This window comes from Trachurus trachurus, assembly GCF_905171665.1.
Source record: "Trachurus trachurus genome assembly, chromosome: 7".
Taxonomy (NCBI): domain Eukaryota; kingdom Metazoa; phylum Chordata; class Actinopteri; order Carangiformes; family Carangidae; genus Trachurus; species Trachurus trachurus.
The window spans coordinates 8,782,120-8,794,863 of NC_139901.1; the positions used below are offsets into that span (position 1 = coordinate 8,782,120).

A 12,744-nucleotide genomic window follows, 5' to 3' on the forward strand; every position below is an offset into this window, starting at 1 on the left:
TCACGGCAAATGCAGCAGCCTTAAACCTGAGGTGGTAGTGAGTAATCTTTAACCACTGCACTGTGAGCTTGGGCCGACACAGCTGGGTGGAGTCCAGCTCTGTGGGGCCTTGTACCTGCTCGTGTTTTCCCGGGGCGGGGGTGTAGAGCTGCCGGTGACACGCGGGGCTCGGCTCCACCTCCTCCCGGGCAGGATGAGCCCAGAGCTGCGTGCAGGCTGTACCGCTGCTCCACCGGACACTGAGCTCATACGGGCGGTGCAGCCGGACGGAGCGGAGAGAGTGCGTGTGTGTGCGTGTGTGTGTGTGAGAGAGAGACAGAGAGAGGGGGAGAAGGAAAGCGAAAGAGGGAGAAAGTTGTGTGCGTGTGTGACTGTGTGTGTGTGTGAGTGAGAGAGGGAGGGAGCCGAAGAAAACTACTGAGCAGGTGAGCTCCATCTAATCTTCACTGAAACCAAACTACGCACAAACATCATTGTAAAGTTTATTCACCATGATACTCCTACGGGGGCAATGGAAGTTTATATGAATCGTGTGTCCCGTGGTCGCCCGTGGTGCTACTGTAATAGCCTTTTAATACTGGCACAGCAATGGAAACTTTGACTGTTGTGTTTTTAAATGTTTTCAGGTTTATTTCACTCTTAGGCAATTGTCAGTGTTTATGATAAAGTGCAACCCTTTGCAGGACAACCACAAACTCTTATTGAGGTGGTTTTCTCATTGAGCTGCATGTTTGACCAGTCAGCAGGAGATTAACTCCAGGATGCTACTGCCCCAAAAAGGAAAGAAAAATAACCTGTGCATTATTGCATGAGGCACAAAGTGTAAAGCAGCATGATGCATGCAGGTTGTTGTTGTTTTCTGGGCTGTTGTGCATAAAGTTTCTTTGAGGAAAATGTAGAAAATGGGATGCATTTCTTTGTGGGAAAACCAAGTATCAGATGACAATTACAATTTATCAAAGACATTCTTTACTAAGATATATTTGGTTAGACATGATGTGAAATCCAGCCAACAAGCAAAACATCAAATACCAGAAGTTGACTCAGACCTGTGCTGAAGAAACAAGAGAAAGCTGAAGTGTGTGGTTCCATGTGTGTGTGTGTGTCTGAGACACCCCTGGCTTGGGGGCAGATTTGTGACACTGTTGCACACATTCCTACCAGATTAACCAGACAGATTAATGGAGTGGGTTCAGATTCACCATCTACACTGATATAAATGAATAATGTTTAGATTTTATTTAAAACAAGGCAACAATAAATATCTACATTTAGCTTTGAAAAGCATGTTCTCCTAATTGGTGGTGTTGGTGTATCTTGAACTGTGAAAATATTTCTATTCCTCCTCTCCCTCTTCAGCAGCTCCTTTAAATTCAAAGAAATTCCACTTTGCCATTTATTTCTTTTCAGCAGCTTGTCAGGGTATTTAGACATGTGTGTGTTGGGAGGTGCATGTTCTCATGGCCCCTATGGGCTTAGTCCAGCTTTAATCAGCTCAAGGACCTGGCCTCTCGCCCTGCTGCTGAGATCAACTCTAACCTGAAGGGTTAAGAGGATCCACGAGTAGCTCAGACCCCAAATGGTAGAACCGACCATGTGGGTGAGAGGGTGTACAGGGAGGGACTACGCTGCCTCTCAATTAATTGATTAACAGGAAACCAAGGCTTTGATTAGGACTGCAGGGTATTGGAACAACACCCACCTGTTATTGTTTTATGTCTATTTTACTTAACACTAGAACCGCCGTGAGGTCATTTTGACCTCTCTCGCTTCTTAAAATGCACGTAACTCTGTTTGCGTAAAAACTCTATGTCTCCCAGTCGGTGACTTTTCCTAAAAGTGTGTTCTACATCATCTTATGCGTTTTCACGATTCTAGTAGAAAAGAGAACGAAAAAAAGAGTGATTTTACCTAGAACCGCCAAGAGGTCATTTTGACCTCCATTCATTCTAATGCAAAAATGCAAAATGTACTGCATTTATATAGCCATATATATTATAAAGCACTTTATGGTAATGCTTCACATCCATATACACACATACTTTACATACTTTACCAAAAACCAAAAACCAAAATTACCAAAAATAACAATAGTCGTTGCTAGGCAACCAATATAGACGACTCTTTATTTTTCTATTTTTCGAACAGTGTGTGTTTATAAAAAATTATAAAACTGATTTTCCAATCATTGCAATCTGGGCTAAATAATGTCCATTTAGTCACTCAGTTTGTCAGTTAGTTAGTTAGATAGTTAGTTATTTAGTTAGTTAGTCATTTTGACCTCATCCCACAACACAACACGAGTTCAGATATTAGAAAGTTGTCAAACAGTTAAAACAGGTGTCAAACAGATAACAAATGAACATTACTCATAAACATTGAACATAACAATGACAGTTTCTTGCTCTCATGAGAAATGGACATGAATTCAGAAATTTGTAACAATTTTGAAAATTTTTGTACACACTGTTCTAAAAATAGAAAAATAAAGAGTCGTCTATATTGGTTGCCTAGCAACGACTATTGTTATTTTTTGTAAAGTATGTGTATGTATATGAATGTGTAGCATTACTATAAAGTGTTTTGAGTTGTGTGTCTGGCTGCTTATATAATATATATGGCTATATAAATACAGTCCATTTACCATTTTTGCATTAGAATGAATGGAGGTCAAAATGACCTCTTGGCGGTTCTAGGAGTACATGGAATGTTGGCGGTTCTAGTGTTAAACTGGTTTTGTTTTTGTGATTAAATCTTCCTGTCTCATTTTTAAGATTGTGGTTTGCGACCAGAGGGGGCGAGGCCTGCTTCTGTTGTTTGATTAGCTGATTAAGAATGATTGTGAGTAATTGCACTACAGTACTTAAGCATGAAGAGACTGCGTGTTGCTCATGAGTAACACGTTTTGTGTGTTCAAGAAACATTTAATTGGAGTATTGTATTTAATGTTGCACACATTGTTGATGAGGCCACTGAAACTAAGCTGCACAGCCCTCTGTGTGATGATACTGTGATATGCATAGGTCCTCTTACTGTAACTATCAAGTACAGTATGAGGGCTCAGATGCTCAAGTTTTGTTTAAGAGCAGAATTTATTAACTTATATAAATGGTTTTACATTAATCATTTGGGCTGAGTGTGCAGGCAACGGCACAGATCAGGTACTGTATGTGTTAGTGTGTCTCACACAACATTAGCGCCATTAAAGCAGAAGTAAGCGGAATGTTTGTGTTAATATAAGTCTTAAATAGTTATATCTTCCGACAGCAAGCCGAGTGTTTGGTCTGAAACACGGGTCTGTCAGTCACTCTGCTCTGCTGTAAGCCGAGGAGAAAACTTTCCTTGTATCCTACAACCTTTATCCAATGAGGAGAGAGAACGGCATAAAGGGGCGGTCCTCTCTGTGTGTGCAGCCAAGGGATGTGCGTGAATGTGGTGACGTAGGGACGAGGGCGGGGACTGCTAACTCCATCGGCTGACAGGAAGTTAGCCAAAACGACCGGATCGCTTACTTTTTAAAGTATTTTTTTTGTTGCCGTTTTTGCCTTTATTTGATAGCACATAGTGAGATTGACAGGAAAGGGGGAGGCAGAGAGAGGGGGAATGACATGCAGGTAAGGTCTGCCCGACGCGGGATTCAAACCGGGGACGCCTGCGTTGAGGACTGTAGCCTCTACATGGGGCGGCCGCCTTAACCACTGCGCCACACACCGCCCCCCGGATCGCTTACTTCTGCTTTAATGTGACATCAGCTCTGGGTCTATGTCCATTGGAGGATGTAGTCCATGAAGGTGTGGCCCTTCGTAGCCATTGTAGATTGCAAAGGCCAAACCAAAATGCAAGAGTTTCACCAATGGATGGTTTATGCACCACCTCTTACCTTTACATGTGTCTCACAAAGCACCGTAGTTCCTCTAATATACCAACCTGGATGACGCTTTAAGATTTTGGTGCTGTACTGTTAGCAGAAACACAATACTTGCATTTAACAGTTAATCCTCAGGTTCTTTGTTGGGATTAGGCCAGGTGGGATCCACCTGTTAGTGCCTTTGTTTCCCAAGAGAGGGAGGAAACATTTCAGGTCGGGCCTGCAGTAGGCTACCTTTGATATGGGACAGCATTATGGTTGTCCTGCTGTTCGAATGCAGCTTCTGAAGGGTGCAGCCCCCAAATTAGGACACAGGAGCTGTGTCTGCATCAGGGTCTGTATCCTGTGGAGGACATGGTCTACGTCTACGAAGACGTATGTCCTCTGTAGACCATGAGGTTTGGACCAGAGCATTGGTCTATCCTACAGAACAGGGCTCGGTTCGTTTCTGGGCCTACCCAAAGTGTGACTGCTGTTGCCTAGCAACCTCAACAGCTGCAGCTCATTTAGCTGATCACTCATTGGAAAAATGAAAACACAAAGAGAAAACTCAAAGGACATGGCGATGGAATGTGTAAGTAAAATGATTTCAATTTACTCTTCCTCCACTGCCGCCATCTCCACACCATAATAACAGTGGATCAAAATGTATTATGGGATTAGGAACAGTTGGAGCCCTAAAATTCGATAAAGGTTGCATATGAAGGAGCCTTTGAAATGGCCATTGCGACTCATTTGGTTTTCAAATGCAGCCTCTGAAGGATGCAACTTGTGAATTCGGACACAGCTTTTCTTTGGAGTCATGACAATAACGTGACTAACGTTGGCAGCATCAAACCCCGGGTCCAAAACAAGGTCAAAAGCTGCTGATTAGTTTTAGCTACTTAAACACTGTTTTACTCAACAAGAAAGCTAATACAAACTGTTTTTTGCAGTTATTGCTGATATATAATCTGTACAATGCCATATGGTGAATGTTTTGTTTCCTGCTGCTCCTGTTGTTTTTCTTCACACTGTTTAGAGCGCGAAACAGGATAGTAGTTCCTTTGTTGGTTTTGAACTTGTAGCCCCTGTTGATGTGTAGGTGTATAGTTTTAATAGAGAAAACTATTCAAAGTTTGTTGGGAATTTTTGAAATGTCATAAAAACAAATCACGAATTGTCTTGATGGTTGAAAAAGAAAAAAAAAGACATAGATTTAACTTCTTGGCCATCTCATCCCGCCCCTGGATGCCTGATAATCTATAGATCAGGACAGATCTCTTTGCCATCAGCTGCCTATCACTCTGTCACTGAGTCTTTGATATGTGAGCCTCTGTCAGGTCTCTGCAGGCTCCGACGCTCATAATCACGTCCCCTCATACAAAACAGCCCCTCTGTGTAGCACGCTGATTACAGGGCCTGATTACTGCTCCTCCTCACGTCTCACTCTCATGCTCTCGTCTTCCTGTTTTAGGATGATGTCAGTGTCTACAACTAATGATTACTTTTAGAGTCAGGGGATATAAAGGTTTTATAGATTAAAAATCTATTAATGATTTGAAGTGTTTAACAAATTTTAAAAGGTGTGAAACCCTATCCCTCAGCTATTTTATATGTATCTTAATTACCAATCATATTTTTAATACATTCTCTGATTTTACTGTCTTATTATTGTTTGGTCAGTGTGTTGACTATCTCCTATCGTACACCAGCTATATTCTTGTATTTAATAACACTTCACCTCATATCTCTTGGTAGCATCATTCATAAATCACTTTTTTCCCACATCTCTGAGACAAAAAGTGGTTGAAAAATACATCCACCACTTTCTCTAAGTGCCAACCTCCGTACATGTTTTATGTCTCTTTTAAAGCCGTTTTATTTAATATACACAAAGTGCCTGTAGAACTTGGTTTTCACTTTACATCAACACTTAAAGTTAACAACACATGTGACAGCTGAGTGGGTTTTTTATTGCTCTCAGTCAGTCTAATGAGCTGCAATCATAGACATGGACTCTGAGGGTATAACACAGATCTTTGACTGTATCATGGTTGGTCTTTTTGCCCTCTGCTGCTACATACACAAAGGGGGGATTTACACTGGAAATGGCTCTCTAATCAATAACAGGAAATGCAATTTCCTTACTTGTTACTAAAAAAGAATTTTTATCCTGCTTGTCTTTTATATTGTCAGGAAGCACTGATTGCCTCTTTGCTTTTCAAGTGCCTATACAGTGAGACACAAGTGTCAGTTGGAGGGATGTCGTGATACTAGAAAATTGACTATGTAGTCAAGACAAGTCTAAAATGTGTCTGCCTTCACTTGAAACTCTCTGTGATGCCATTTGCACGCAGGCTTTTGGTCGTCTACCTTGTCCATGTCAAATCTCCATACACGTTCCTCTTGCCGCTGCCAATCCACACGTCATTGTTGGTAGAGGTTTGCACTGTGGGGTTATCAACTTGTTCTCTGCTGGCACGGTGGTCCACAGTGTTTACCATTGTCACCTCACAGTCTGAAAGTTCTGTGTTCAATCCCCTGTATGGATTCTCTATGAGCCTGTATGGGTTCTCTATGAACATGCACATAGGTTAATTGGAGACTCAAAGTTGCCCAAAGGTGTCGTTTGTTTCTGTGTATTGGTTTTATGATAGACTGGTGAGCTGTCATGGGTGTGTCCCAGAGGCCTTTCTACTGCAGATATTATACTTAATGGCCATTTGTACCTCATACAACCCCACTTCAAAAAAGCTGAACTATCACTTTAAAGCATGAGTGTAAGGAGGAAAACCGACTTCTTCAATGAATCCATAGTACTAGATTGTGCAAACTATTATAAACCAACTCATATAGAGGAGATTGATGTGTACTGTATGAATGGGATGTACAAAACAAGTGAGGATAACTGAGAACTACAGGAGTAGTATAAGTAATGGATGAAAACTGCTCAGTGTCATAAACCCCAAACCTAGATGTTAGTGTTTCTGTATCTGCTATTTTGCACTGGATCTCTTTGCATTATGTTTGCTGAAAGATGCCCATTAACATGCGCTGTGTAGAAATAGCACAGACTTCCTTGGACTGTGGCCTCCACAGGATTTGAGTCAAACTCAGACTGGCCCTGTTCACCTCTACCTCTCACCTACTAATTTCTAGTCTAAACATGAATGCGGTGATTGTGGTTGGTGTGGTGCTTGTGTGTCTGCACTGAATGTAATCACCTCAAAACCTCATCATCAGCTACAGTCTGGTCATGTCCTTGCATGAGCTTTATTTGTCGGCCTTGCAGGTGTGTCTTGCTTGGTTTATAGTTAATGATTAATTTTTTATGATGATACCCTTAATGACAGTCAGCGGAAATCTGGCTGTTGTATCCAAGAAAACATAATATGGAGTAATGACAAACTGCACTGGTTGTATAAATGCCCCTCAACATTTTCCATTGGTTGTAGGTGGTGTAGAAGGCCATGAAGGTCAGTTACATTGAATACATTGAATCTGTGATCCTGAAATGCAGAAGTTCCTTCGAAGATAATCTTTGTTGTTACTGTAGGATGCCAGAAAGAAATTAAGCAAATACCCTCGTAGTATTATGAGATTTCCTACGGCTCCACCAGTGACAATCTGATGATCTGTGTAGGGGATTAGGAAGTTGTTTCAAGGGAAGACGTCTCCCTGTTTTACACTATGGTTAAACTGAATGCCTGTAGTGGGTGGTCTGTTTCTGCCAAACCAAGCAGACGTTTGATGGATTAACAGGCAGAGTTACCAGTTATCTCAGACTGAAGATCAAAGATGTAAAAAAAAATAATAATAATAATGTGGGTACAACAAGTTGTAAATGTTGGTTTCGTATCTCTTTTTTATTTAATCATGGAAAATAGTGGTATGAATTTTAAGCATACTGTATATTTCTGTTGAAAAATAAAGCGCTGTTTGCCTAGAAGGGGCTTTCCTCAAAATACTTAACATAGACTGTGCAGTTGTCATTTAGTTTAATTTGGGAGGAAGCACTCATTGTGGCTTCAGGGTGTGTTACAGGAATTTATGACTTCAATGACATAAGTTTTTACAAGGTGCCAAAAAAGTGCAGCCATCCATTTTACTTGATACAGAAGAACTGGGTCATTCTGATCAACACAGTAAACACATGTGTAACAATTCCTCGTTATATTTTAACCATTGTGTAAGCCTTGTAGTCTGATTCTGACTTCATGTTTTCTGTTCTGCATGGTCCTGGTTGCCTGACAACTGCACTATGCCAAGACAGGAGGTTACTGCTCCTGACAATGAAGTAGCATGTAATTTTTCTTATGATTGTTAGCCTCTTCCCCATTGATGCCATTGGACAGATGGTTAGCCTCCTCCACATGTCTCTGCTCTACTCCCTCTACTGCTTTACTGGTTTGTACTGTATTAAGATATAAGGTGTTGATTACTGGGCTTTAGAGGTGTGTGGGTGTGTTAGTTTGGACAGAGTGAGGCTAGATGTAACTTTATTTTTAATCCATAGCTGCTGCATGCTTTATAGCTGCACCGCCTACAGGTGAGCATGCTGTCATCATCATCTCATCTAACTGTTACATTGTCTTTGTAAACACATCTTATTTAGTACAATACCTGACTGATTCAATGCCAGTTCAAAGTTTTATTTGTCTTATGCCAAGGGAAAATCTAAAAATATGTAAAACAGTGAATTTCACAACAAGCAGGGGTTTACACATGCTCCTGCAGGTGTTTGCCAGGGAATATGTTGATGACTTAATAATGGCTCAACTAATTTAAAATAATATATTATACAGTTTGTTTAAAAAGTATCCTCTAGCAGCTATAACACTAGAACATTACATGTTATGATGTCGATAAAGTTAGCCAATGACACAGAAATCTTTTCGGTTTAGCAAAATGTAATGGTTAAATTCTCAAAAACCTCAAAATAAATAAAATTTGACAAGGTTGGCTTTGTATAAGCAGTATAAGTGGCTAGTGTTGGCTAATAATAGCGACACTGATGAACAATATGAAGATAACATAACAAGACTTGCTTTTGTATGATTGAATATGGTGTTACATTTTATTTAGTTCAAAATAAGTTTGTTTCAACACATTGGTGCAGATGTTCAGGTGCTTGGATTCATCTGCTTTGGGTACACATCTGGACTAGATGCCAGTGGTGCAGATAGCTGCTCTAAATAATGAGTCACCTGCTTGTGCAAACTTCCTCCATGATCTCACCTGAATGATCAGATCCCATTTCCAGCCCAGCCTTGTTTTACAAGACCTGAACAACAGTGTGGAGCTGCAGTCCACTGGCACTGGCAGTGTGTTGAGTGGCTCAGTCTAAAGGCCTTCATTTGCTGCTGTGTACACAAACTTACAGTCAGGCTTATCGTGTTATGGTGCTCAGGGATATGGGAACCTGGTATTGTTTGGACTAGTGTCTCAAGATTTCTTGGCTTTGTCTCAGTGTTCCACCAAAGTTATAGAGGTGGGACTACACTGTCTACGGGTCTCCTCTTATCTTATTGTAGTGATACTGTGTGTGTGAGTTTCAGTCAAAGTCTCTGCTCAAGGTCTCTGAGAGAAACAGCTCCACTAACAATGATATCTTATTCTTCCATTGTCCTTCACTCATACAGTATGTGAGTTGAACATACACCATTTTGTATTTAGATGTGTTTTTATATAAATATTACAAACATACCATGTGTATCCATGCATACAATCAGACACAGATGATAACATCTAAAGCCACATGGGACCTAAAACCTAAGCCTGTTATGTGTTAAAATATTCAAAAAATAACAGTCGGCGAATTAGACTGTATACAGTCTGACATGTTTTACTAAATGCCTGCTTGTCAAGCACTGTTGAATAGCCTATATTAGAGTTTACATTGCTCTGGTCTTTTCTTAGAAGTCTTGAGCTTGGATTAAAAAAGTTTAAGGTCTCAGACAAATAAAGCATCCTGAATTGTGCTGGGAGCCAGACTGAATAGAGAATGAGGGTTATGTGATTGCAAAGTGAAATATTGTCTTAAAATTTGCACGGTATGAGCCTGATCATCCTTTGTCCCAGCTGATTACAGAGCAGTAGGTGAGGGTGCTGTGTGAGAAAATCTCAGTATCTGAGCCTCCGATTGTTCTTTTGTTAAGTCGGCCTCTCTCTCTCTAACTAGAACAAAGGTCAAAGGTCATATCATAAGAACACTACAAAGGTGAAAGCTGCTTTGTTTGCTCTTACACATCTCTATGTCCGGGCATAGCAACCACAAATGCACATCTCCCATTCCTTTCTCTTGGTTGTTGATAATCTAGTCATGGCATCATCAGCTACTTGTTGACCTAGTGACCCTGGCCTGATCTCCAAGACCAGCTCAGTTATCACATCCCTTTGTTTTTTACTCCAACTAGGTGACAGACAACCAATGTGAAGTCCACAAGCTTAACTTGAACCAATTGTTAAAGCTAAATTTTGCTTTATTATAGCACAAATACCTCTGCAACAGATAGCCCTGTGCTTTGAGATTTGACATTTTCTCCATTTCATCTTCTCCATTTGATGAGAGTTTGATGAGAGGATTCATATCACTCTCCTGTCAACAAAGTGACAGTGGCCTCAGACAACAAAAAAACGTTGTCATCTTTCACTATTCTCTACCGACTAACTACTAACTCATTCTCTCTATGTTTCCTCCTCCTTCTTCTTTCCTTCCGCCTTCCTCTTCATTGGTGTATTTATGAGCACAAAAAGACACGCTCGCTGGATTTTCTATTCGGCCTGCCGTACAAACATAGCGCGCAAGATGGCGATCCTCTCTAAAGTTATATGTATAGTATATAAAATAATAATTATAAGGCTACGAAAACCAAACTAATTTTGTTTTATTGCGATTATACAAATATATTGATGGGTAGTATTCAGATTTTGCCATAAACCTTGCCAAATATTACACACTGGACCTTTAAATTCATGTGTCGGCTATTTGGTTACAAGTATGCTAAGACTCTTTCTCTTAAGACAGACAGACCATTCACAGCTATGGGCAATTTAGAGTCGACAGTTAACCTACTGGATGTCTTTGGTCTTTGGGAGGAAGCCGGTACGCGGAGAGAACCCACACATGCACGCGGAGAACATGCAAACTCCACACAGAAGGGCCCCAGCTGGCCGGTGGGTTCAAACCCAGAACCCTCTTGCTGTGAGGTGACAGTGATAACCACTGCACCACCTTTTTCTTTTTTAAAATACATTTTTAAATTGTTTAATAAGAAAATGGAGTTTAATTCATTTTAGCTGTTGCAGTATTTCTTGGACTGGAAACTTCCTAGGATGGCCTCTAGTTGCCTGGCAACTAAATTAGTTAGTAACACTTTGAAAGGCCTATGTGTTGCAAATACAACTTATAAAATGTTAGGTTGGTACCAAATTGATGTTTGATTCTCTTTGCTAGGCTAACCAGCTGCTAGCATCATTTTTAACGTAGCCTTCATACATTTCAAACCTAGTTGGACTAAACTCTTATTAGAGCCGATCTCAAATTCAATGAACTGTTTTGGTGCAATCCAGACTGATTTCTTGATGTAGGCCTTGAGTGGTTTTGGGGAAAGTTCAAACTTTAAGCGCAGGGAGTGAATCTGGGCTGGTCATGATGAAGGGGAAACATTCATCTGTCGGCCATCTCCTGGTAGGCTATAAGTGCCATGACAGAGCTCATGTGGGTTTGATGCAGCGCTGATGCTCAGTGGCCTAGTTTACACCCCAGAATGTGTCCATTACTGTCAGTATCCCTCCTCTCTCACTCTTCCCCGACTCCTTTTTCCCATTAGTTTTCCATCCTCCCCTTCTTCTGTCTGGTCTTGTTTTAACTATCTCTCTTTCTCCCCTGACTTCCTCTGGCTCTCTTGCCCTTCACTCTCCCTCCGTGTCCAGAAGAAAGGGGTGGTACATTCCAAAAGCCTGGAGACCATTCCCCTCTTTGAGCCAGTGGCCCACAGAGTGACAGAGGAATTAGAATAAGAATAGCTGCCCATTCACCCCAGTGCCCCAGTGACGAGCTGGAGGGAGCGAGGGAGGGCGAAGCATGAGGAGAGGAATGAAGGGGGGGTCCCGCTGCACATGCTGGGTTCCCATTGGCCGGCGGCGTTTCCTCTTGTTTTTACATCGCTGCCATCAGTTGTGCTTTCAAGTTTGTTTTACACATTCTGGCGCACATACACACCACACATGTGCATGCATGCGTAAACATACACACTGGGGTCCAGGAGTTTGCACACGTGCACGCTGGGAGTACGGGAATCTACACACACGCGCGCACACACATAACACACACACTGTCAAGCAAAGTTGGCCTGCAGAGACAGAGAGAGAGCAACTGCGACCACGCAGTGCTGAGGAGAGAGGTGACCTGAGGCAGTGTGAGTATGAAGCTGCGATCAGCTATTGCTAATACTGCACTGATATTGATTCTTACACTGTGACTGTTCTCTGTACATTGTTTTAACAGTGTTTCAGTTAGAGCTATCTGTAGCTGAATCAGCTGGTGAAGAGTTTAGATTGAATGAGACCTTGTGCTTCCACCCTCATTGCTTGTGGCTAAACTTTAAACTCTTTAACCTACGATGCTGTTGTTGTTTAACAGTGCAACCTGTGGTTTTTCGACTCCTTAGCCATGTGCAGCTTGAGATTTTCATGCCACATGTTCTGTAGAATGATGGTTATCTAAGTATATCTTAGTTCTTGTTAAAAATCCTGTTCCAGTGTGGAGGTCTTCTTTGCAGACCTCTCTACTTCAACCAGGAGACTGTACAATGAGGGGCCCCTCTGCAGCAGGGCTGTAGTGGGTTTACCATCCTACCTTATCTCAGCTACACTGCTGCAAGCCCACGCGG

At 41.5% G+C, this 12,744-nt stretch overlaps 1 protein-coding gene across 1 annotated transcript in view; it reads left to right on the top strand.

Moving 5' to 3' along the window:
- The first annotated feature begins 271 nt into the window (after positions 1 to 271).
- Positions 272 to 12,744, top strand: part of lamb2l (laminin, beta 2-like) — a 59,468-nt gene continuing 46,995 nt past the window's right edge. The window contains exon 1 of the mRNA XM_083975425.1: positions 272 to 425. The gene's annotated coding sequence lies outside the window, so the exon portion shown is untranslated. The remainder of the gene's footprint in view (positions 426 to 12,744) is intronic.